Here is a 25,662-nt window from a genome sequence, read left to right as displayed (position 1 = left end):
CGGCCTCCTCATCTTCCCTCCCAAGCCCGGTCCTCTCCCAGACTTCCCTATCACCGTGGATGGCACGACCATCCTTCCTGTCTCTCAGGCCCGCAATCTTGGTGTCATCTTTGACTCATCTCTCTCGTTCACCCCACACATCCTATCCGTTACCAAGACCTGCCGGTTTCACCTTTACAATATTGCCAAGATACGCCCTTTCCTCTCCACCCAAACGGCTACCTTGCTGCTACAGGCTCTTGTTATATCCTGGCTAGACTACTGTGTCAGCCTTCTCTCTGATCTTCCTTCCTCCTCTCTCGCCCCGCTCCAGTCTATTCTTCACTCCACTGCCCGGCTCATCTTCCTGCAGAAATGATCTGGGAATGTCACTCCCCTTCTTAAACACCTCCAATGGCTGCCTATCAACCTCCGCTCCAAACAAAAACTCCTCACTCTAGGCTTCAAGGCTCTCCATCACTTTGCCCTTTCCTACCTCTCCTCCCTTCTCTCTTTCTACTGCCCACCCCGCACGCTTCGCTCCTCTGCCGCCCACCTCCTCACCGTCCCTCGGTCTTGCCTATCCCGCCATTGACCCCTGGGCCACGTCCTCCCTCGGTCCTGGAATGCCCTTCCTCCTCACTTCCGCCAAACTAATTCTCTTCCCCTCTTCAAAACCCTACTTAAAACTCACCTCCTCCAAGAGGCCTTCCCAGACTGAGCTCCCCTTCTCCCTCTACTCCCTCTACTGCCCCCCTACACCTCTCCGCAGCTAAACCCTCTTTTCCCCCATATCCCTCTGCTCCTCCCCCTCTCCCTTCCCATCCCCTCAGCACTGTACTCATCTGCTCAACTATATATATTTTCATTACCCTATTTATTTTGTTAATGTAATGTACATCGCCTTGATTCTATTTAGTTGCCATTGTTTTTACGAGATGTTCTTCCCCTTGACTCTATTTATTGCCATTGTTCTTGTCTGCCTGTCTCCCCTGATTAGACTGTAAGCCCGTCAAAGGGCAGGGACTGTCTCTATCTGTGGCCAACTTGTTCATTCCAAGCGCTTAGTACAGTGCTCTGCACATAGTAAGCACTCAATAAATACTATTGAATGAATGAATGAATGACCTCTGACTCTCAAGCCCATGCTCTTTCCACTAAACCACAATGCTTCATGAAATCGGAGTAGCTTAGTAGTGGTATGGTTTACATTTCATTTTCCTAATTTTTTTCCTACATAATTTCATTAAAAAATTAGCAGTGAAAGAACTGTTGAAAATGATTTCTCATAAATACAAGCATATGTAATGTTTATATTTTTCTAAAACATATTTCCTTTTTCTAGTCATGTAATAGCTAATTCCAATCTATCTTTGATTACCTCATACACCACTAATATATGAGTACATCCAACATTGCTGAAAATAGTATAATTGTGAACAATACTTCAAATTTGGTGAATATGACAGAATTCAGGGAAATGGTTGGATAATACACGTTGATGTTTGTAATTTCTTAGGAAACACAGAACCGTAATGTACAAATTTCTAAAATAACTTGAAAGGATGAGAAAAATGAATTCATGATGGCTGAAGTTGCTTTGAAATGAGCATAGCATCATCAGATGATCATGTATATCTTTTGGCAGATTAGGAAGACCAGATAGTGATTTTCTGATAGCAAACCCACCCCTTGATAGGTGTCATTCTAAAGAGGGAAGACCTCTCCAAAAGAAATTTATGTCTAGTGCCTACCCCTATGAGAAGGCTTCATCCAGAAGTCTAGTCTCATTCAATGTAGCAGTTTCATGCCAGTTCATGTGCTATTTGAGCAATTCTTCTTATAGGCCAACAACTGTTTTCACTGGCACTAGCATCCTGAGCGTCCATGATGCAATAGTTGTTTTCTTAGTATGCATCTTTTTTCTGGTTTCATCTGTACCACAGTCATGGTTATTGGTGAGCTGAATTTGGGGGAGGCAGTCAGTGTTTAGAGATACTCTTTCAAGTCTCCTTCCTCATGAGGGGTGAATAGTGCATTTTTAAATAAGGTTGCTCAGACAGGCAAAGAAGCAATCAACATCCTATACGTCCTACTCACATAGACTTTTTGAGTTTGGGTATGAGACATACTAACATAATCAGTAAAATTTGTACTTGAATTAATTTTCAGTAGTAGTGATGGCTTGCACTGAGCTATCCACACTCCCATGCCCAGGCCCCCAGAGGCCAACAACATACCTTGTGAGACAGTTCATTAGGGTATGGGTCATTCATTCATTCATTCATTCATTCAGTCGTACTTATTGAGCACTTACTGTGTGCAGAGAACTGTACTAAGTGCTTGGAAAGTACAACTCAGCAATAAAGAGAAACAATCCCTACCCACAAAGGGCTTACAGTCGAGAAAGCAGACTGTCCAGTCCAGCCTGTGGCCATAGAACAGTATATCTCTGTGTGCCTTCACAGCAGCAGTCCCTGCTGTGTCCTTATCTAGTTTGCGCACCATTGTAGAGTGAGACAATTATACATCTGCATGGCTTAGTGGGAAGAGCATGGGCTTGGGAGTCAGTGGACTTGGGTTCTTGTCCCAGCTCCACCACTTGTCTGCTGTGTGACCTTGGGCAGGCCACTTAACTTCTCTACGTCTCAGTTACCTCATCTGTAAAATGGGGATTAAGTGTGTGAGCCCCACATGGGACAACCTGATTACCTTGTATCTACCCCAGTGCTTAGAACAGTGTTTGGCACATAATAACTGCTTAACAAATACCATAATCATTATTATTACCAATCATTGGGAAATTAGATGTGTTCTGTGGCCATGGAAAAAAATATGTTCATGAGTCCTGTCAGCACCAAACCCTAATGTAACCCCAATTGGCCTGTGCAAAATATTGGAGACAAGTGGGTGTAGAACACAGGAGTACCACTTGTATATTGAAAAACTGTTGAATGGAAAGGCGTGGTAGATCAGAGGTCCACATACAACTTATTCAAATCCATTAACTAACCAATCAATCTGTTAATCAGTGATATTTATTGAGTGCTTACTGTTAGCAGAGCTCTGTACTAAGCACTTGGGAGACCAATAATAATACAGTAAAACAGAGTTGGGAGACATGTTTTCAGCCCACAACCAGCTTACCATCTAGAGTTTTCAGTCACTGTTATAAATAAATTGCGGATATTTGCCCCTTACCCCTTATGCTTCCAGTGCCAGATTAAAAGCCAAAAAGAAAAACAAGAAATAACCTCACTGAAGGGGGCAGTCTTGGGGGGGTGCGGGAGGAGGTGACCTATCCTGTTGTTTTCCTCTGCCTAGAATGTGAGCTCGTGGTGGGCAGGGAATGTGTCTGTTTGTTGTTACATTGTACCCTCCAATCACTTAGTACAGTGATTTGCACACAGTAAGCGCTCAATAAATACAATTGAATAAATGGATCTGTACCTGGCTCCAGAGAGGGACCCCAGAGCCTTTCTGTATCCAGGTCGACCCCTCAAAACCCCTACCCCTTGCTGAGAACCAGGCAATAAGCCAGATGTTGGTTAGAATTTGAGAGTGTGTGTGTGTGTGTGTGTGTGTGTGAGACCATTCAGTTTCAAAAATGACACTACATAGAGAAGGTGTTTATCACATGGTAAGCACTGTGTTAGATAAAGAACTTCAGATTGGACACAGTTCCTGTCTCACAGAGTTCCCACTCTATGTTATTCCGGTTTATGTAGTCTAGTGAGGAAAAGAAGGACCTGAAAGAGTGACTGACTTGCCTGAAGTCACACAGCTGGCCAGTGGCACAGCTGGGAATGTAACTCAGATCTCCTGTCTTCCAATCCCTTGATCTGTCCATACTTCACTCTGCTGCCCAAATCATTTTTTAACAAAAACATTCAGAACATGTTTCCCATTCCTCAAAAAACTCCAAAGGTTGCCCAGCCACCTCCTCAGGATACATAAACTCCTCACCATTGTCTTCAAAGTAGTCAATCACCCTGCCCCCTCCTACCTCACCTCACTACTCTCCTACTACAGTTCACACACTTCCCCTCTAATGCTAACCTTCTCACTATGCCTTGTTCGCATCTATCTTGCTGCCAACCCCTCGCTCATGTCCTTCCTCTGGCCTGGAATGCCCTCCCTCCTCAAATCCTAAAGACAATTACTCTCCTCCCCTTCAAAGCCTTATTTTAAGGCATATCTCCTCCAAGAGGCCTTCCCTGACTGAGCTCCCCTTTCCTCCTCTCCCACTCCCTTCTGCATTGTTCTGACTTGCTCCCTTTGTTTTCCCCTGCCCCTGAAGCTCCACAGCAATTATGTACATATCTGTAATTTATTTATTTATATTAATGTTTGTCTTCCCCCCTCACCCTCCACTGAGACTGTAAGCTCATTGTGGGCAGGAAATGTGTCAGTTTATTGTTGTTTTGAACTCGACCAAGTGCTTAGTACAGTGCTCTGCACTCATTAAGTGCTCAATAAACATAATTGAATGTATGCATGAATGAATGCCTCCCAAGTAAGTAAACCCCATGCTAACATGCACTGATCCCTCCCTCCCCAAAACTATTGCTTTGCTGTTGTGTAGGCAGAGATTGTCAGTCATACATTCAGCAACACCCACACCATGGCCTGAATAGGGTTTCACCTTCTAAATGTAGTGTCATTTTTGAAACTGAATGGTCACACACACATAGACACACACACACATGTAAATTCTCACCTGAAAAAGTTCTTACTCCTTCAAAATGTTCAAATTGCCCAGAGAATTATCCATTCAAAAATCTGGTCATAGCAGAGTTAAACTGATTAGAGCAGATTAAAAAAAAATAACTGTGAAGTTAAGACTCAGTCTATAAATATCTCTTCTACTTTTTTTAATCTCTTAAAGTATCTGAAAATCTATGAATGCTCCACATATTGATCAATCAATCAATAACAGTTATTTGTGTTTACAATGTGTGAAGCACTCTACCAGGCTTGGGGAAATACAAGAGGCAGTAATCCAATACTGCATATTTATGTCTTGCTTTATTCCTACAGCACCCACTTGAGCCAAATCGACTATGAAACTCCTGATAACTCATTTGGAAAAGGAAATAAACCAATGATCAATTCTTTCAGTTCCCACATGGAAAGCTGTCCTGCTTTTTCAAAGACATTTTCTCTCATTAAACATCCCCTTGAAGAGGCACTTGAATAGAATGCAGTAACTCTTTCCTTCATGTAACGCAGGCATTTTTCACCCTTGCCCCACACCACTCCCTCTAGTGGAATATTCGGCTCTGTATGATTTTCCTGGAGCGAACTGGTATGCAACATCATTCTTTCTAGCCAAAGAGGAAAACAATAACAGCAGGTTGTGCAGAGTCAAGCAGTAAGGTGTTTCTAACCAATTTCCAAGAATGCACTTTCCTGAAAAAGGCAATGTATCACCTTGTGTTGTGACACCAAAGAGGGAGGTTGAAAGTAGGAGGGTGTCACCCACAGACCAGTGAACTGTGGTCCAAGCTGAAACTGGACCTGAAGGCACTGGAATTTGAGAACTCTAGGGCAGATGGGCTGCTGTTATGGTGGATGCTCTGCCCCTACTGTGTCTCCCTTGATTCAGACTTTGGTTGGAAGAAATCACCAACCCCTGGCCTAGGCAGTTTATTCAGGCTGGGAGTCCAGCAGAAATTCTGCCAGGTTATTCATGTTCTATTCAATAGAATTACTCCAAAGGAAAAAGAAGGGCCTGAATCCACAAATAGTATAGACTCCAGCAGATGGAGTGGTTACTTTTGAAACAAGCAAGACTTTATCCCCTAAAAGAATGTGTCTGGGTAAGGGGGTGCTGATAGTGGGGGGCAGACCACAGATTCCATGTTCACAAAAAAGAGAACCAGCTGCCTTAAAGCCTGGGCAGCTGAGAATTTCCCTCAAGTGTCAATCATTTCTGGAAGGCTGAAAAAGGGAATAAAAGCTTTAATTGTCCAAAAAGCATGTAAATTGAAAGACCAAACACTGCCATGGCCAAGTGTAATAGAATCAGCTTTCTCTCTTGCTCTTTCCACCTTCAGCAGAAAGTAATATATGACTAATAGGAGTGAACATGCCTTCTTTTGAACATGTAACTTTTGTTCACCTGTCAGGAGCTGTGACAAAGATATGCCCAATTTAGAGAAATCCAAGGCTTTTGCACAGAAGCAAGTCGATCCACAGTGCTACGGTCTCTAAAGCCACATATCAAGTTTCAATCCTATCTGCCTCTACCTGCATGTCTGCATTGCTCTCAAATAGGACTTTTGGGTCAACATTTCTGCCCAATCTTCTTTACCTGCACTGTAGTAGTAAGATTTACAATGGCTTGCTTCACTTTCCCTTCACATTTTTTCAGTCACCTTAGAGTCAATTTGCCCTGCCCTTACTGAGACTTCAAAAATTCACTTCTTAAATGGAAATGTTTAGTACCTCTAAGCTATATTTGCTTTTTTTGGGTGGGGGGAAGCATTTCAATCATAAATGTTTCTGAGTACCGTAGAAAAAAAGATGTCTCCCCAGACAACTTCCTGTTCCATTTCTGCAGAAATAAAGACTCCTGGTGTGAGCTTTCTTGAGTATAGATTTTGTCTGTATGGAGTGGAGCTTTTGAGAAAATCTTAAAGGGATTTGGGGAGAATTTTAACCAGGAAATACACAGGAAATAATTTCCTGACAATTTAAAACTGACCAGGAACTCATTATTGCTCCAAGGAGCAAAAGGGTAAAGTGAATAATTGAAAAGGTTTGCTGAGGGCTAGGTCACCATGACTAGGGTAGTTACTGCACAGCTTAGCTCTTGATAAATGCACAAAACAACTGGAAGATTCTTTTAGTATTTCATCAGATTTATAAACAAGAAATAATGAACAACAGGGAGTTTATTTCTTTTGAAGAAGTGAGTGGCTAGAGGGTTGGAAAACACAAGCCAAAGCAGAGGGACATTAACTCCACCAGGCTTTTACTCACAGAAGAGTTCCCTGGGAAGTCTTCGCAATTATTTTAAACAATGAAAAGGTAGAGCTTTTTATAAATTCAGAGTTAAAATTCTTGAAAGGAAAATGTTCTAGGTTGCCTGGGATACTGAGATCTGTAGAGAACAGATTTTCCTTGGAAGCTAAGAATTAAACAATAATCAGTAAGGAAGAAACATTTTTGTCTCATTGGTCCATTAGGTTTATAGGGTTCCATAAGGAGCTGAGCTGAGCTGAGGGATTCTTTGCCATATGCCATGCTTCATTCTCAACATGCCACAGAAGTGAATCTAATTTTCTGGAATCATTCACATCGCTCTTTTATCATGTTTCTCTTTATTGTCCATCCTGAGGAGATAACTTTACTAATAGTTATAAAATCTGGATCTTTCATTCAGCCTTCTAAAAATGACACCAACTTCTTTTAATTTCTGAGAATCCCCATTTAATTTGATGTCGGGGGGAGCAGCTTTCATTTGACGAAAATAAAACAAGTTCCTCAAAAATGGAGCATCACATCTAGTGGATCTTGAAGTATTTAATAGTGTGCCATTTTAGAAACGGCACGGGTTAAGGGTCTCAGCATTGCATGCTTGTCCTGGGGTGTGTATTAGTGAAAGATGTATACAATGCTCAAACTCAAGAGACCTGTTATATGCTCCTCAAACTTGGAAAAATTCATCAGTCTCTCCCTTCTTCCACTTGTTCTCTCCAAAAAATCCCTGATGGCCTTGGCAAGCTTCCACCTTTGCAGTCCTAGTCTTTGTCAAGTGTTGGCTTTCATGGACAGGATTTAAAAAGTCATCGGCTACGGTTTGGTGATGATGATGGTACTTGTTAAGCGCTTACTATGTACCAAGCACAGTTCTAAGCACTGGGGTAATCAGGTAATCAGGTTGTCCCACATGGGGCTTCCTTCCATTCCCCAAAGAAAACAACTTTTCTCTCAACCAAGCCCACACTAATGGGTAATGGGTGCAAGAATTACAAAGAGGGAACTCTGTCTTTAGTCACAGTGTTGCTGTCTGGGTGGAAAAATATTTCACAAGTTTCAGAAATAGCTGAAAATAGAGGTGGAAGTTGATAAAATAAAGTTCCCAAATGACTCAAGTAGGGAGGAAATATTTGCCAAATTTCTCTTCAAGAAACACAGTAATAGGAATTCTAAGAAGTGACAGCATTTGGTCACTGGCAAAAAGAAGTGTAGTGGATCCCTCCCCCTCTCCTAAGGCATCATATCAACACTGGACTACTACACAGTGTGGCCTGGTTGGTACAGTCCAGGCCTTGGAGTAAGGAGGAACTGGGTTCTAATCCTGTCTCTGCCACTTGTCTGTTGAGTGACCTTGGGCAAGTCACAACTTCTCTGGCCCTCAGTTCCCTCATCTGTCAACTGTGGAGTAAGGCTGTGATCCCTATGTCGGACAGGGACTATGTATCTTGTATCTATTCCAGCGCTTAGAACAGTGCCTGGCACATAATAAGCGCTTAACAAATACACAAATATTATTATTACTCTACATCCCAACTCTTGATACACAAATTCATGATCTCAACACCATCCTCTCCAACAAACTCGACTCTCATCCTGCCCTTGACAGATATTCTATTACCAACCTACAGCCCAGGAATACCTCTAAAAGTACGCTTCCTCCACTCCCATGCCCGTGCTCATGCCACAGAGCACTGTTGGTGGTAATTCAGGCACCAGGCAAGCTTCAGCTATTTCACATTTAGCCTTAATTACTTTATCTCTGAACTTGTTTGGACATATCAGCACTAGATCTCCTCTCTTATCGAATCCCATGCTCACTGCCCCACAAGTTACTCTATACCATGAATTCCCTTTAACATCAATCAATGGTATTTATCGAGCATTTACTGAGTGCAAAGCATGGTACTAAGTCCTTGGGAGAGTACAATGCAATAGAGTTGGTAGACACAGGGTGCTTACAAGCTAGAAGGGTAGACAGAAATTAAAATAAATTACAGAGGTGAGATAGGGTATAAATTAATTCAATAATTTATCCTATCCTGCCTTTATTACTCTATCAACCTTCTTGCTGACCTCCCAGCCTCCTGTCTCTCCCCACTCCAGTCCATACTTCACTCTGCTGCCCGGATCATATTTCTACAGAAATGTTCCGGACATGTTTCCCCACTCCTCAAGAAACTGCAGTGGTTGTTCATATACCTCAACATCAAGCAAAAACTCCTCACCATCAATCACCTTGTCTCCTCCTACCTCACTTCGCTACTCTCATCCCGCACACTTCACTCCTCTAATGCTAACCTTCTCACTTGTACATCAATCTCGTCTATCTCACCGCCGACCTATCGCTCAAGTCCTGCCTCTGGCCTGGAGCACCCTCCCTCCTCATATCTGACAGACAATTACTCTTCCCCACCTTAAGGCTTTATTGAGGGCACATATCCTCCAAGAGGCATTCCCTGACTAAGCCCTCCTTTCCTCTTCTCCCACTCACCTTTGTGTTGTCCTGAATTGCTCCCTTTATTCATCCTCACCGCAGCCCCACAGCACTTATGTACTTATCTGTAATTTATTTATTTATATTAATGTCTGTCTCCCCCTCTAGACTGTAAGTTCATAGTGGGCAGAGAATGTGTGTGTTTATTGTTATATTGTACTATCCCAAGCACTTAGCACAGTGCTCTGCACACAGTAAGCACTCAATATGCTTATCTCAATCAATGAATGAATAATATGATTACTCAATCAATGAATGAATAATGATATGTATATAAGTGCTGTGGGGCTGTGGGTGGGTTGACTATTAAGTGCTTAAATGGTACAGACTCAAGTTCATAGGTGATGTAGGGGGAGGGGAAATAGGTTGGGGAAATGAGGGCTAGGCAGGGAAAGCTTCTTAAAGGAGATATGCTTTTAGTAGGGCTTTGAAGATGGGGAGAGTGGTGGACTGTTGGATATGAAGGAGGAGAAGCAGCATGGCCTAGTATAAAAAGCATGGGCCTGGGAGTCAGAGGAACTGGGTTCTAATCCTAGCTCTGACACTTTCCTGCTGTGTGGCCTTGGGCAAGTCACTTAAGCTCTGAATGCCTCAGTTGCTACATTTGTAAAATGGGGACTACATACCTGTTCCCCCTCCTACTGTGAGCCCTATATGGGACAGGGACTGTGTCACCCAATTGACTTGTATCTAAACCAGTGCTTAGAACAGTGCTTGACACATAGTAATCGCTTAATAAATACCATCTAAAAGGGAATTCTAGCCCAGAGGAGGACAAGGGCAAGGGGCCAGCAGTTGGATAGAGGGGATCGAGGTACAGTGAGTAGGTTTTTGTTGGAAGAGCAAAGTGTGCAGGTTGGGTTCTAGGAGGTTATCCAGGTAAGGTAGGGTCGGGAGAGCTGATTGAGTGTCTAGAAGCTTATGGTAAGGAGTTTCTTTTTGATGTGGAGATGGGTGCGCAACCACTGGAGGTTTTTGAGGAGTGGGGAGATGTAGGCAACCACTGGAGGTTTTTGAGAAGTGGGGAGATGTGGACTAAGTGTTTTTTTTTAAGTTTGAGGTATTGAAGGGATATCTGAGAAGAGATGTCCTGAAGCAGGAAGAAATATGAGACTTCAGAGAAGGAGAGAGGTCAAGGCTGGAATGGTAGATTTGGGAATCATCCATGTAGGGGTGGTAATTGAAACCGTAGAAGCAAATGAGTTCTCCAAGGGGGAGGGTGGTGTAGATGCAGGATAGAAGGGGTCCCAATACTGAGTTTTGAGGGACTCCCACAGTTACGGAGATTGAAACAGAGGAGGATCTGGGAAAGGAGCTACCAGAAGAGAAAGGAGGTGAAGTAGGAAAGTGTCAGTGAAGCCAAGGTTAGCTAGTGGTTTCAGGAGAAAGGGTGGTTCACGGTGCTGAATATAAGGTACAAAGATACCCCCTCTCTCACCCCTGATGGACAGCCCAATTACTTCATTGACAAAATTGAAATGATCAAGCATGAACTCCCCAAAGCCTTCCCCCACACTTCCCCAACTCTCTCCTCTACCCATATCCACTCTCTCATCTTTCTCAGCCATCAGTCAAGAGATCTCCTACCTGACTTCCAAACCTATCCCCTTCCACCTGTGCCTCTGACTACATCCCTTCTAAAAAATTTGAGCTCTGTGACTGCCAACTTCAGCCACTCACTTTCTGATGTAATTGTTGTTTCTTTTCTATGTGCCTGTCCTCCACCATCTAGATTCTGCACCCCTTGTAGGAAAGGGAATGTGTCAATTTGTTTACCTTGTATCATCATCACCATATCATCATCATCATTGTCATCGATGGTGTTTATTGAGAGCTTGAGTCAGAAGGACCTAGCTTCTAATCCCTGCTCTGCCACTTGTCTGCTCTGTGAACTGGAGCAAGTTGCTTAACTTCTTTGTGCCTCAGTTACCTCATCTTAAAATGGGAATTATGACTGTGAGCCCTTATGTGGGACAGGGACTCTGTCCAACCCAATTACCTTGTATCTGCCCTAATGCTTAGTTCAGTAACTGGCTCACAGTAATACCACAATTATCATTATTATTATTGTTATTATATACAGAGCACTGTATTAAACGCTTGGGAGAGTACAATACAACAGAGTTGGTAGACACCCTTCCCACACTGAGCCTTCCATCTAGAGGGGGAACAGAGTTTAACATAAATAAATAATTTATAATATATACTATAGTACTTCAGACAAGAGAGGCGCTCAATACCATAACTAGCTAAATTACTAACTGTGGCTCTTCTTGGGGAATTGAAAAACCAGGATGGCAACAGCAAGCAATCCTATGCTCTAATAAATACACAAGAAGGCTTTTATATTAGCATCAGCAGTACTTTTTTCATGTAACATCTCTGGGATATGTCCCTGCAAGATATTTCTAATCACACAATTCTTCCACCAGAAACCTGCATATGAAGGCACATCAGAAGCATCATGATAAGCCCTTCTGAGGAATGTAAAAAGTTTAATTACCCTTGAGATGGCCACCTGAGGTGAAGACTGCTGACTAGTGAAGGTCCCATAAGTGTGTGCCTTTCATCAGCAATAGCCATGGGAAAATTCTTCTTTGATGGGATTTTAAAGTAACCTCTTCATTCTCAAAGATTGGATCGATTCATTGTTCAGGAAACACAAATGTATTAGTCTGTGGAACAGATGAAAAGTCTATATGGTAGGGTAGGTCACAGAGTTTTCAACACAGTCTTTCCTTACTGGTCTGGGAGGCTAGCTTCTCAAAGTTCACTCTTAGGCCTCTTCTGAGCTTGCCTACCCAAGACTGCCAATTAGTGTCAATAACAACCAGGCTACAGGCCTGTCCCAGAGAAGCTATAACACACACCTAGTGCATTTTGAAATCTCATGTGCCATCCCAATCTCATTTGATGGACATTTCCCCACCCCGCCTCTCCTGAAGTTCACCTTGTTTCTCCGGGGACACTGGAAAATAGAACTTCGATCCTATGGTGACTCTACAGGGGACACTGCTATGATTTTAGAAAGTTATGCGTGTTATTGGTAGCCAAAGTTTCAAGAGTTATCATTACCATTTACTCACTTTACAACAATATAGCCGTGCTACTTTATCAATTATGAACCAGATATGTTTAACTGCATAATAAGTTGCATACAGTAAATCAGTCTCTTTTGTGGATATATTAGGTTTATGACTAGAATGCTGTTGTTGGATTATCTCTATTGAGCTGTCCTTTATTTTGTAAGATGGAACTTCTGATAGTGAGCTTCTATCCATGTGTGCAAGTGTGACTTGCACAAGTCAGTCACACTTGCACAAGACCAATGTGCGACCAACACTCCCTAACCAGCAACTCTCTTTGAACTAAACTCACACATTTCAGCCCCCCAATTTTTTTGAGTTTTAGGACAAGGGCCAAGGGTATATCTGACCAAGAAGGTAAGACTGAGTGGCCAAAGCAGAAACAGAACACAAGGAACTTCTAGTCTAGCTGTGAATTGCAAGGAGGAAAAGGACAGAGAATGCAGTTAAGGATGCTCTCCTCCTAATAACACTTCTTCCCTCCCACAGCACCCACAGTGGCTCAATATAACCCAGGCACGTGAAGCAAGAAATATTGGACACATTAGATCCTGAAGTGGAGAGACCATTAAAACCTTAAATTTGTTCATCAAGGGATGTGAGAAGGTTAAAGACTGACCAAAGCGAGGGATAAGAGCCAGGCCACTTGGTGAACTCAGGAGGATTTTTTGTTTGTTTGTGTACTTTTAATGGTATTTGCTAAGCACTTACTTTGTGCCAAGCAGCGTTCTAAGTGCTGGAGTAGATACAAGCTAATCAGGTTAGACACAGTCCCTATCCCACATGGGGCTCACAGTCTTAATCCCCATTTTACAGATGAAGTAGCTGAGGCACAGAGAAGAAAAGTGAGTTGCCCAAGGTCTCACAGCAGACAAATGACAGGGCCGGGAGTAGAACCTAGATCCTTCTGACTTCCAGGCCCATGATCTATCCACTAGAACACACATCTGGGACAATCACTGGATTAACGACTCTCCCAGGTTTTTTTTTAATGGTATTTGATAAGTACTTACTATTTGCCAAACATTTCTTTTCAATCACTAGGGTAGGTACAAGTTAATTAGGTCAGACACAGTCCCTGTCGCACATGGGGCTCACAATCTAAGTAGGAGGGAGAACATGTATGTAATCCCCATTTTACAGTTGAGGAAACTGAGGCACAGAGAAGTTAAATGACTTGCCCGTGGTCACACAGCAAGCAAATGGCAAAGCCAGATTTAGAACCCAGGTCCTCTGACTCCCAAGTCCATTCACTTTTCACTAGGCCACGTCAATGTTATATGAAGTCTCATGAAACCATGAAACTCATAAAGATTAGGCAGAGAATGGATGTCCAGGGAGGCAAAATAAATATCACACTGTTTTTCCAAATATCCTGGAGGCCCTGTAGGATAATGGACACTGCCTAAATGGACCATTGATTTGAAAATAGAATATTAAAGTTTTCATTTGTATTATTTGAGTGACAGATTGCACAATATTGGATGGCCAGAGTTTTCCAAGGCCAAGCCCATGAATATTGAAATGTAGTTTTTTGTTGAAATCATCAAAATGACCTATGGGGAATTCTTTTTATGAAAATACACCAAGTTTCTTAGAACAAAATTCTTACAGCCCTTAAAGTGTAGTTCCTGGTTCCAGTTGAGTGCTCACCTACATGAACACATCTCCCATCGATTTTCATGCGAGGATTTTCCTCAGAGTTTTTTGTTTAGCACATTTTTTAAAACAGGAAAAAAGCAGTTAAAAAACTACAAAAGCAATTTGACAATTACTGCCTGTCATGAAACCTTCTTGTCAGAACGTTTTGTCTTAGAGCAAGTCATGTCTTTATCCCACATGGTCATGTTTCAGACAACTGGAATCTAGGGTAGATGTTATCATTCAGTGGTGGAAATGTGAATATAATCAAGTAGACCATTTTTCTGTAGGAAATATCAGAATCAAGGCCCAGGATACAGTTCAGGTAAAGTCTTCCTGGAATTTTCAGAAAAGGAAACTGGAAACCACATTGCATCAGTCTTCTAAACCGAATATATTCTGCCTGCAAAGACCATGTTTAAGCTACTGCTGGGCAAACATCAGCTGCTGTATTTGCCACTTCAATCACAGAAGCACCAGTTTTATCCTCATTATTGCAGAACACCCTGAGTTATCTTCAGTAGGAAAGTTGTTGTGTACAGATGGACAAGCATAACTCCATCCTAAGCCTTTGTTCAAGAGATGAAAATAAATCTGGAAGTGCAATCATAATAATGGCATTTGTTAAATGCTTACTATGTGCCAGGCACTGTACTAAGTGCTGGGGTGGATACAAGCAAATTGGGTATTATTAATCATTATTATTAATATTATTCCTATATGATGCTATACACCCTTTCAGGGTCACACCTGAAGAGTTTCCAGTACTCTACCAGTCTCAACTATGGGAGGGAGAGTTGAACAGAGGCATATGGATTCCATTTCTACCTTGGGCAGTGGCTAGCAAGTGGAAGGTGGTCTGCCACAAGTCAAAATGCCCCTGTGCTGGGCAGCAGTGGCATAGGAGAAAGTCAAGGGCAGAGACTCAAGTTTACTGCATGGAAGGAGGCAACGGAAAATCACTTGTGTATTTTTACCAAGAAAACTCTATGGCTACACTACCAGACGATGAAAGATGGAGGTGGGGCCTTCTGGGAAAGATGCACCCATGGCATCACTATGGGTTGGAGATGACTCGATGGTATAAGAAAAGACAAGATGATCCTATGGGCCAGGGAGTATAACTTTATTGACATTGGAGGTTATAAACTATTTTCAATAGTTGAAGAGCCATGGACACAAGGGACCAGGAGAATGGGATGTGTTTGGAAGACCAGTATCTGTTTGCATCCTTCTCCACCACCACTATAGCTAGAACATTGCTTTATCTTGCTTCTCCTCCACTTGTACATGTTCCATATTTATGGGTGGGGGAAGAGCAATTCTAGAAGGGCAGCTTGCAGGCATACCATCTTAGGAGGGACATTTAGTGACGTAACTGTAATATCCTAGGGAGCAGGGATCCTCTCTATCAACTGTGCTGTACTCTCCCAAGTGCTTTGTACAGTGCTCTGCATGAAGTAAGCACTCAATTAATACCATTGACTGGTTTATGGATGGATTAATACCAGTGGGTCAGTGGCCAAGGCCCATAAGGAGTTGGGCCAAGGGTACACAAAGGGAATTCATTCAGTTGTATTTATTGAGTGCTTACTGTGTGCAGAGCACTGTACTAAGCACTTGGGAAAGGATAATACAGCATTAAAGAGAGACAATCCCTGCCCACAACAAGCTCAAACTCTAGAGATGATGAGCTCAGCTGGGATCAACATTCTGACTTCAGAAGAGCTAAAAATGTTCCACTTACCAAACCCTTCTCTCTTCCTGGTTCTAGATCTCATGAGGCAGAGGCTAGCTTTGTCTCTGACCATGTTTTCTGGTCAGGACCAAGAATACTGTATTTTCTGTCATTGATCCCAAACCTCCTCCCAGTGTAAGGGAAGAGCAAGATGTCAGGAGTCTGGGAGTGGAGACAGTGTAATGCTATGGTTGGGCAGCCTTGAATGAATCAGATTCAGTGAAATTATCATTTTGATATTGACAAACATACATCTATTCATCCTGCAATATGGCCTATACTGAACCTTGACCCCTTTAAAGCTATTACCTACATGGTCTGCCAGGAATGAATTTCTGCAAATGATACATCAATCCACTGTTTCATTTCCCCACTCCTTTGCAGAAGTATGCAGTGTAGTCCACGAAACCATGAGAGTTGAATGAAAACAACTGAGAAACCTTAAAAATCACATCTTTTATCATAGAGTTATTGCAAAATGGGTCAGATGTTTTTAGGATTTCAGCAGCCCCATAAAAAGCATCACAAAAGAGAGTGAGCCAGGTCCACATGTTCTACTGAAGCCACAGGAGATGAGTTTGAATAGAAATAAAGACCCAGTTCTAGCAAAGATTTCACAGAAACACCAAAGTCCTGAAGACAAGATCAGGAGGGATTTTAAGGTTCCTCTGATTTTTCCTTGCAACTGAAAAAAAACACACATTCAGTTCTAAATCTATGCTAAAATTCACCCAAACATAATGGTTAGGGGCTGGAGAGAATCCAATAGCCCTGCTTATTTTCATTTTTTCAAATCCCCAAATCCAATCATACTCTCTCTCCAGAAAAAAAAAAAAACCAACACATTTTGATTCCAATCCACTTCTTGGGAAAGATTTAGTAATGATAATCAGGCTTCATGTTATTAGAATTTAATTACTTTCACAAATTAGCTTCCAAGTACTGGTGTACGGTGAAGTATTATCATAAATAATTAAAACGAAGCTAAACTTGTCACAATAAATGAACTAAGTGTCTTTCATGATGGACTAGCTGGAGATTTTTATCATGTTCATTTCCTTACTTGCTAATTCATAGAATCCAATAAATCCAGGAGGATACTCCTCAAATGAATTCCTGTGGTTCTCCAGAAATTATTTTGTTTGTGGCAACAACAACAACAAAAAATTTGAATTAAATGATTTCTTCATAAGTTAGATGAATGAAGTGTCATTAATGTTGCAATCAGGTCAATATGGATCAAGTTCAAAAGAAATACGGTACTATCTAGTTTGAAAAAAGGAGGAACCATTATTGATTTTGTCTCCAGTGGAGCTGGATTTGTCATCAGTCCCACTTTGGGACTCGAACTCCTACTAAACCATTAGAGGGACCTCTATATTCACACCTACCTTTAGATCAGATGGTACCTTTCCCAAGAATGGTAATTGGCATACCCAAATCTTTTAGAAATTTATATTCCCCCAAAAAGCTGTGTAGAAGGATGGACATTGAGAGAAGCAGCTTGGCCTAATAGAGCATGGGCCTGGGAGTCAGAAGGACTTGGGTTCTAATCCTAACTCCACCCCTAATACCAGCTCCACCATTTGTCTGCAAGTGGGCAAGTCACTTAACTTCTCTGTGCTTGTTACCTCATACATAAAATAGGGATTAAGACTGTGACTGTAGGATATGGACTGTGTCCAACCTGATTAGCTTGTATCTACCCCAACCCTTAGTACAGTGCCTGGCACTTAGTGCTTAGAAAATACCATCAGAAAAAAAGATAAAGAATGGGAAAGGAGAATCACGATCTAACAGATTCTACTCTGTCCAGTCCTTGACCTCTTAGCTGATGTTGACTTCACTGACTATTCTCTTCTCCTGGAAACACTACCTTAACTTAATTTCTGTGATACAGTCCTCTCCATGGTGTAGTGGATATAGCACAGGCCTGGGAGTCAGAAGGTCATGGGTTCTTATCCTGGCTCCACCACTTGTCTGTCGTATAGCCTTGGGCAAGTCACTTCACTTCTCTGTGCCTTAGTTATCGCATCTGTAAAGTGAGGAGTAAGACTGCGAGTCCCATGTGAGACAGGGAATGTGTCCAACCCAATTTGCTTGTATCCACCCCAGTGCTTAGTACAGTGCCTGGCACAAAGTAAGCCCTTAACAAATACCACAATTCTTAGTACTGCTACCCTCTGGAAGCTTCTTCCGAGTCTCACTGGTTCTTCCTTGCTTCCCACCCCCTACCTCTGGGTGTCCTTCAAAGTTGAGTTCTGGCTCTCCATCTATTCTCAATTGACACTCACACCCTTGGGGAGCACATCTTCTCCTACGACTTCACCTATCATCTATCAATCAATAAATCAGTGCTTTTTATTGAACACTTTCTGTGTGCAGTGCACTGTGCTAAGCAACTGGGAGAGAACAAGATAACATAGTTGGTGGGTATGTTCCCTGCCCATAAGGAGTTTACAGTCTAGAGGGGATGAAAGACATTAGCAAAAATAAATACTTTAAAGTATGTAATTTGAAGATATGTACATAAGTATTGTGGAGTTGAGAGTGGGGTGCATATTAAATGTCCAAAGATCACAGATCCAAATGCATAGATGATGCAGAGGGGAGAGTGAGCTGGGGAAAAAAGGACTTAATCAGGGAAGGCCTCTTGGAGGAGATGTGGCCCTAACAATTCTTTGAAGTGCAGAGAGTGGTGGTTTGGTGTAATGGAATGGGAGGGAGTCCCAGGCTAGGGGGAGGATGTGGGAAAGGGGTCAGTGGCGAGATAGACAAGATAGGGGCACATTGGAGCTAACCAGTGGAGCTAGTTCCAGGAGCTAACCTGGAGCTAGAAGAGCCAGGTGTGTGGGCTAGGCTGTAGGACAAGTTCAGTGAGGTGAGGTAAGAGGAGGAGGGCTGATTGAGTGCTCTAAAGCCAATGGTAAGGAGTTTCTGTTTGATATGGAGGTGTATGGGCAGCCATCTGGAGGTTCTTGAGAAGTGGGGAGACATGGACTGAATGTTTTTGTTGATAAACAATCTATACAGTAGAGTGAAGTATGGACTGGAGTGGGGAGACACAAGAGGCTGGGAGTTCAATGAGGAGGCAGATGCAATAGTCAAAGCAGTATAGGATAAGTGCTTGAATCAGCATGGTTGCAGTTTGAATGGAGAGGGAACGGTAGATTTTAGCAATGTTGTGAAGGTAGAACTGACAGGATTTGGTGACAAACTGAATATGTGGGTGGAATGAGAGAGATGAGTTGAGGGCAATGCCAAGGTTATGGGCTTGTGAGATAGGGAGGATAGTGGTATTGTCTACAATCATGGGAAAGATAGGGGAAGCACAGAATTTGGGTGGGAAGATAAGGAGTTCAGTTTTGGACATGTTTACTTTGAGGTGTTGGAGGGACATCCAGGTAAATATCGATAACTCTCAAATCTACCTTTCCAGCCTCTACTTCTTTCCTTCTCTAAAGTCTCACATCTCCTCCTTTCTCCAGGACATCTTTATATGGCTGTCCTGTTAACACTTCATGCTCAATAGCTTCTAACCTAAATGCCTCATCTTCCCTCCCAAATCCCCTCCTTCTCCTTTCTCATCACTGTTCACAACCCGCATCCTCCTTGTCTCTCAGACTATCAACCTTATCATTATACTTGACTCTTCTGATTCTTCCAACGCCCATATTCAGTCAGTCACTAAATCCTGTCAGTTCACTCTTTTCACCATCCACAGAATTTTCTTCTTCCTCTCCATCTCAACTGCCACCACACTGCCCAAGCACTTGTCATATCCTGACTCAACTGCTGCATCAGTCTCATTGCAGACCTTCTCTGCTTCCAGCCTCTCCTCTCCAGTCCATTCTTCACTTTGCTGTATGAATAATGAATAATTTTTCTAAAATATCATTTAGCTCATATCTCCTCACTGCTCAAAAATCTTCAATGGTTGCCTGTTCCTATCTGGATCAAGCAGAAACCCCTGACCTGAGACTCAATCAAGGCACTCAAGGCACTTGAGAAGCAGTGTAGCCTAGTGGATAGACCCCAGGCCTGGAGTCAGAAGGACCTGGTTCTAATCCCAGCTCCACCACTTGTCTACTGTGTGACCTTGGGCAAGTCACTTAACTTTTCTGTGCTTCAGTTACCTCATCTGTAAAATGGGGATAAAGTCTATGAACCTCACGTAGGACAATGACTCTGTCCAACTTAATTATCTTGTATCTACCCAAGTGCTTAGTACAGTGCCTGGCACATAGTAAAAGTTTAACAAATGCCATAAAAAAAGTTTTATTTCCCCCTACTTATCCTCACTCTACTCTCTCTACACCCCAGCTCACACTCTTTGTTACACTCAAGCCAACCTACTCACTGTGTGCCTCATTCTTGATCTTTCTCACCCCCTCATTTCTGCTTGGAACTCCCTCCCCATTCACATCCTTCAGACAATTACTCTCCCCATCTTCAAGGCTTTTCTGATATTGTATCTCCCCCTAATCTCTCTTGATTAATCTCTCATTTCCCACCCTATTTTAGCCCACTACTGCCACTTCAGCACTTCTGCATCATCTAACCTTGAGTACTCACCCCCAACCAAGAGCATTTAAGTAAAGATCTTAAACTCTATTGCATCTTCCTACTTGTAATGTATTACATGGTTGCTACTAGATTGTAAAAAGACTGTGAGCAGCAGTAGAGCCTAATGGAAAGAGCAGATGATTGGGAATCAGGAGACCTGGGTTCTAATCCTGGCTCCACCATTTGCAAGTCACTTAGTTACTCTGTGCCTCAGTTTCCTCATTGGATTTAAATTCCTATTCTCCCTCCTCCTTAGACTGTGATCCTCATTGTAATATATATATAATTAGCTTGTATCCACCCCATTGTTTGACACATGGGAAGCACTTAGCATATACTACAGTTATTATTATAATTATTAACTCCTCAAGGACAGGATTGATGTTTACCTACTCTTTTGTACTCTCCAAAGTGCTGAATACATTGCTTTGCACAGTGTAGGTGCTCAATAAATGGTATTGATTGATTGATTGAAATCTTCTTGCTATCTCTCAGACTTCATTTTTTTTCCATGAGAGTAATGTCAAGGCCTCTTCAAATCTCTCTTAGACAGCTTGCTTTTCCCCATTTAAAAAAAGCAGTCCAGATAGTGATTCATAACGTCATTGCCACATTTCTAGTTCACTTACAAGTTGAGCTATTCAGATCATTCTTTATGAAGTCGGTCAAGAAAGAGCTATAATTAAAAATACAGAAAGTTTTGCACAGTTCAAGAAGCTATCTACATTGTTGTCCTATGATTAAACATCGTACCTTCATCTCAGGCTAAAAGCAGTAATTGAATTACCCAAATAAAGCCATGCAGTGCAGTGATCTATTCCCATTATAGAGAACATTTTAGCCATAAAAAACAGATTCAATAAAAATAATTGAGACATTTGTTAAATGCTAATAATCACTTGGGGGACAGCCCCTGTCTCACATAGGGATCAATGTGTAAATGGGAGGGAGTACAGGTGTTTAATCCCCATTCATTCATTCAATCATATTTATTGAGTGCTTACTGTATGCAGAGCACTGTGCTAAGCGCTTGGGAGAGTACAATATAAAAATAAACAGACATGATTCCTGCCCACAGTGAGTTTACAATCCAGAAGGGGAGACAGAAAATTAATATAAATAAATGAATTACAGATATATACATAAGTGCTGTGGGGCTGGGAGGGGGGGATGAATAAAGAGTGCAAGTCAGAGTGACACAGCAGGGAGTGGGAGAAGAAGAAAAAGGGGCTTTGTCAGGAAAGGCCGCTTGGAGGAGATGTGCTTTCAATAAGGCTTTGAAGGAGGGGAGAGTAATTGTCTGTTGGATTTGAGGAGGGAGGGCAATCCAGGCCAGAGGGAGGATGTGGGCAAGGGGTCAGCGGTGACATAGATGAGATCAAAGTACAATGAGGAAGTTAGCATTAGAGAAGTGAAGTGTGCAGGCTGGGTTGTAGTAGGAGAGTAGCAAGGTGAGGTAGGAGGGGGCAAGATGATTGACTGCTTTAAAGTCAATGGTGAGGAGTTTTTGTTGGATGCAGAGGTGGAGTTTCTGGAGGAGTAGGGAAACACATCCTGAACATTTTTACAGATAAAAAAAATAAAACTGAGGCACTGGCAAGGGAAGTGAAGTGACTTTCCCGAGGTCATCTGGCAGATAAGAGCCAGAGCTGGGTTTAGAACCCACAGCCTATGACTCCCAAGCCCGTGCTCTTTCTACTGGGCCATGATGCTTCTCAATGAATCCATTCATCCAAACACAGGGAAATTTGAGCATTTCACCAACTGGTTGACTAAACTCAACAATACTAAAATAAATTCCTGAACAGTTTGCTGCCTCTAACAGTAGGATGCTTGCATCCACACACTTCCAGATTTCTTCCAAAGAAAGCCTAGAAGACAGCCCCAATATCTTCATTTGCATCCCCATTCATATCCTTTTATGTTTCCCTTCCGATTTTAGCCTGGCCTTCTGCAGTAGCTTTAAAACCCCATTTAAGCCTTCCTGATGATGCTTTGGGGTTAGGGGTTGGGGGGAGAATTGGATAGAAGAGGAGTGACAGTCAGTCAGGCTACCTGCCATTCTTTCATGCCACACATTCCTCAGATCATAAGTAAAACACCAACCCTCCCTCTGTATAATAGGAATGAAATACCTGTTCTCTCCCCTTAGACTGTGAGTCTCATGTGGGACAGGGACTGTATCTAACCTGATTATCTTGTATCTACCTCAGCCCTGAGTACAGTGCTTAGCATATAATAAGTGCTTAACAAGTACCACATTTATAATTATTATGAAAATAGAAGCTTTATTTGAACTTATAAAAATGAAAACTATTATCAGTCTATCAATCATCTTTATTGAGCACTTACTATGTGCTGATCACTGTACTGAGCACTTGAGAGAGTAAAATATAACAGAGGTGGTAGTCACATTCCCTGCCCCAAACAAGCTTATAGTGTACAGGGGGAGACAGACATTAAAATAACTTCTGGATATGTTCATAAATTCTGTGGAGCTGAGGCTGGGAAAACATCAAGTGCTTAAAGGGTAATTATCATTTCCACCTAGACTCTTTGAAACACTGAAATAGAAAAGAGTGCTTTAAAACCATATTAATTTTAGTATTATACTAAACTTCCAAAGGGTGATACCGAATAAGAGATAAATTGCTCAGTGCTCTTTGGGGATCATCATATTCACCAACAAGAGATGTTTGTTACCTTGATAGTGGAAGCCAACTTTCTGGTCCATCCAAACTGCTACCACACTGATCTAAGTACTTATCCTATCCTGCCTTGACTACTGCATCTGCCTCCTCTCTGACCTCCCGGCTTTCTGACTCTCCCCACTCCAGACCATACTTCACTCTGTTGCACAGATCATTTTTCAACAGAAATTTTCGGCCTGTGTTTCTCCACTCGCCAAGAACCTCCAATGGCTGTCCACCCACCTCTACATCAAACAGAAACTCCTTACCATTGGCTTTGAAGCACTCAATCAGCTTGTCCCAATCTACCTCACCTGACTGAACTACTACAGCCCAGCCTACACACTCGCTCCTCTTGTACCAGGTTTCTCCTAATATCATCTATCTCACTGCTGACCCTTTTCCCACATCCTCCCCCTAGCCTGGAACTCACTCCCCCTCCATATATGTCAGACCACTACTCTCTCTACCTTCAGAGCATTATTAAGGTCAAATCTCCTCCAAAAGGCCTTTGCCGATTAAGCCCTTTTTTGCCCAGCTCATTCTCCCTTCTGAGGTCTGTGACCTTTCTGTATTTGATACTCTCTCCACCTTCTTTTGTACATATCTTTAAGTTATGTATTATAAATTATTTATCTATATTAATATATATCTCCCTCTCTAGACATTAAGCTTGTATGAACAGGGAACATGTCTGCTAATTCTGTTGTATTGTACTCTCCCAAGTGCTTTGTATAGTGCTCTGCACATAGTAAGTGCTCAATAAATGCCATTGATCAATTGATAGATATTTAGACACATTGTCTGAAAAGCATGTTGTTTTATTAGCAATAATGTGCCCTGGAGTTGAGTTGGTCTACTCTGGGTTCCTCCAGAAAAGGAAGAGATGACTTGTTTTCTAAGGGTTGATGAATGGTTGAAGTGCATTCCCCACACTTCAAATTTGAATTTTAGAAATGATGTTGACTGAATACAAAACCACACTGCTCCTTATGACATCCTAATTGCGGGTTCCCAGAAAATAGTGTGAAGCTAGAGGTTAATTTCTTCAAACGCTTTGCAAGATGTTATATTTTTAAATGACAGAATTAGGTTCAAGTTAATGCCCTAAAATTATTATTTGGGAAACAACACTATCAGTAGGATGAATGTCAGAGTGGTGTTATTAAATAATAGAGTTTAAGTGTTCAACAAATAAACATTATGCACAATCCAAACACCAGTATAACAGATAGTATGTCCAACTGAACAAACCCCATTCAATTTCAGGAAAAGAAAATGGGATTTAGAATTGAGACCAGTAAGGGTGTGATTCAGGTTTGGGGCTTTTGTTGGTTGACAAAATCATTATTCTATTCAATATTGTTATTTATACAAGAACCACAGAAAGATATTCTGCATTATGTTCAGAAGATGCTAAAATGTTAAAATCAGAATGAATAACAACATTTCATCATGGGGATGGTCTAATTCAGACCTGTCTGAAGGCAGGGGAATGGCTTGGACAATTACTCAATGTTATGTGACTGTGGCAAGCATTCCCAAACAACCCAGATAGTTTGGTCTTGAACATGTTCTTCCTTTGGAATGCTGTCCAACTGGAGCAAGAAAAATGATATTGGGGCAAAAGTAGCCAGCTGACAGTTCATTGGTGTGCTTTCTTCATCATCACCACCATCCTCCTCCTCCTCATCATCATCGTCACCATCACGACTGACTGAGCAATGGACTGTATGGGCAGCAGTGAACTAGGTGCATATAAGCATGGTTCCTGACCTCCAAGAGCTTAAAATCTAATGGCAGAGTTTATACAATTGATCCTCCCCAAATCTCCCTTTAATAGGGCAGACACATTAGTTAAAATAACATTTTGGAGCAATGCATTGGAAGTCAGAAAACTAACATACCAGTCCAACAATTTCAGCTAAATGTTTTCTCAAAAATCTTTAGTTTGCTATCAGGGGCACCCAAAGTAGGGTTAGGTCTTATCCATACTTGTGATTTCACAAAATCATGCTCCATTCAGGCTGGTGAATTAAACAATTCATGTTTTCTTCAAAAGGCCCAATTCGCTGCCCATACTGTGTATAGCACAGACATTTTTGAGTTCGGGCCTTGAGCCTGAGCCTGGAGCCTCTTCATTAATACTGTCATAGCTTTCCTCTTTTGCCATTTTCTTCATGACTTCTGCCAATCCCCTGACTAGCACACTACCCAAACCTATTTAAAATGGAACATTCATCTTTCAATTCACTCCACTCCTTGCTTTCATCCATTCATCTCTTCCGCCCACTCTTCCTAGTGCTGCCATTTTTTGGAGGAAGGAAAATGTTACCACACTGAGTGACGTTTCCTGAAGGAACTAGCCAGAGGTAATGAACGAGAGTCTCCCCCTGTGAAAAATGAATCAGCCAGTGAAGAAAAAAAACAAACCGAATCTCAGGAAGCAGAGCCTTGCTTGATTGCTTGAAGATTGAACCA

The 25,662-nt window shown here is 42.0% G+C and overlaps 1 protein-coding gene across 1 annotated transcript in view; it reads right to left on the bottom strand.

Moving 5' to 3' along the window:
* Window positions 1–25,662, bottom strand: part of PRR16 (proline rich 16) — a 219,002-nt gene that overhangs the window by 32,648 nt on the left and 160,692 nt on the right. The gene's annotated exons all lie outside the window — the stretch shown is intronic.

The sequence above is a fragment of the Ornithorhynchus anatinus genome, chromosome X5, assembly GCF_004115215.2.
Source record: "Ornithorhynchus anatinus isolate Pmale09 chromosome X5, mOrnAna1.pri.v4, whole genome shotgun sequence".
Classification (NCBI taxonomy): domain Eukaryota; kingdom Metazoa; phylum Chordata; class Mammalia; order Monotremata; family Ornithorhynchidae; genus Ornithorhynchus; species Ornithorhynchus anatinus.
Note: the sequence above shows the minus strand (reverse complement) of the source record. Positions and strands in the feature narration are given on the sequence as shown.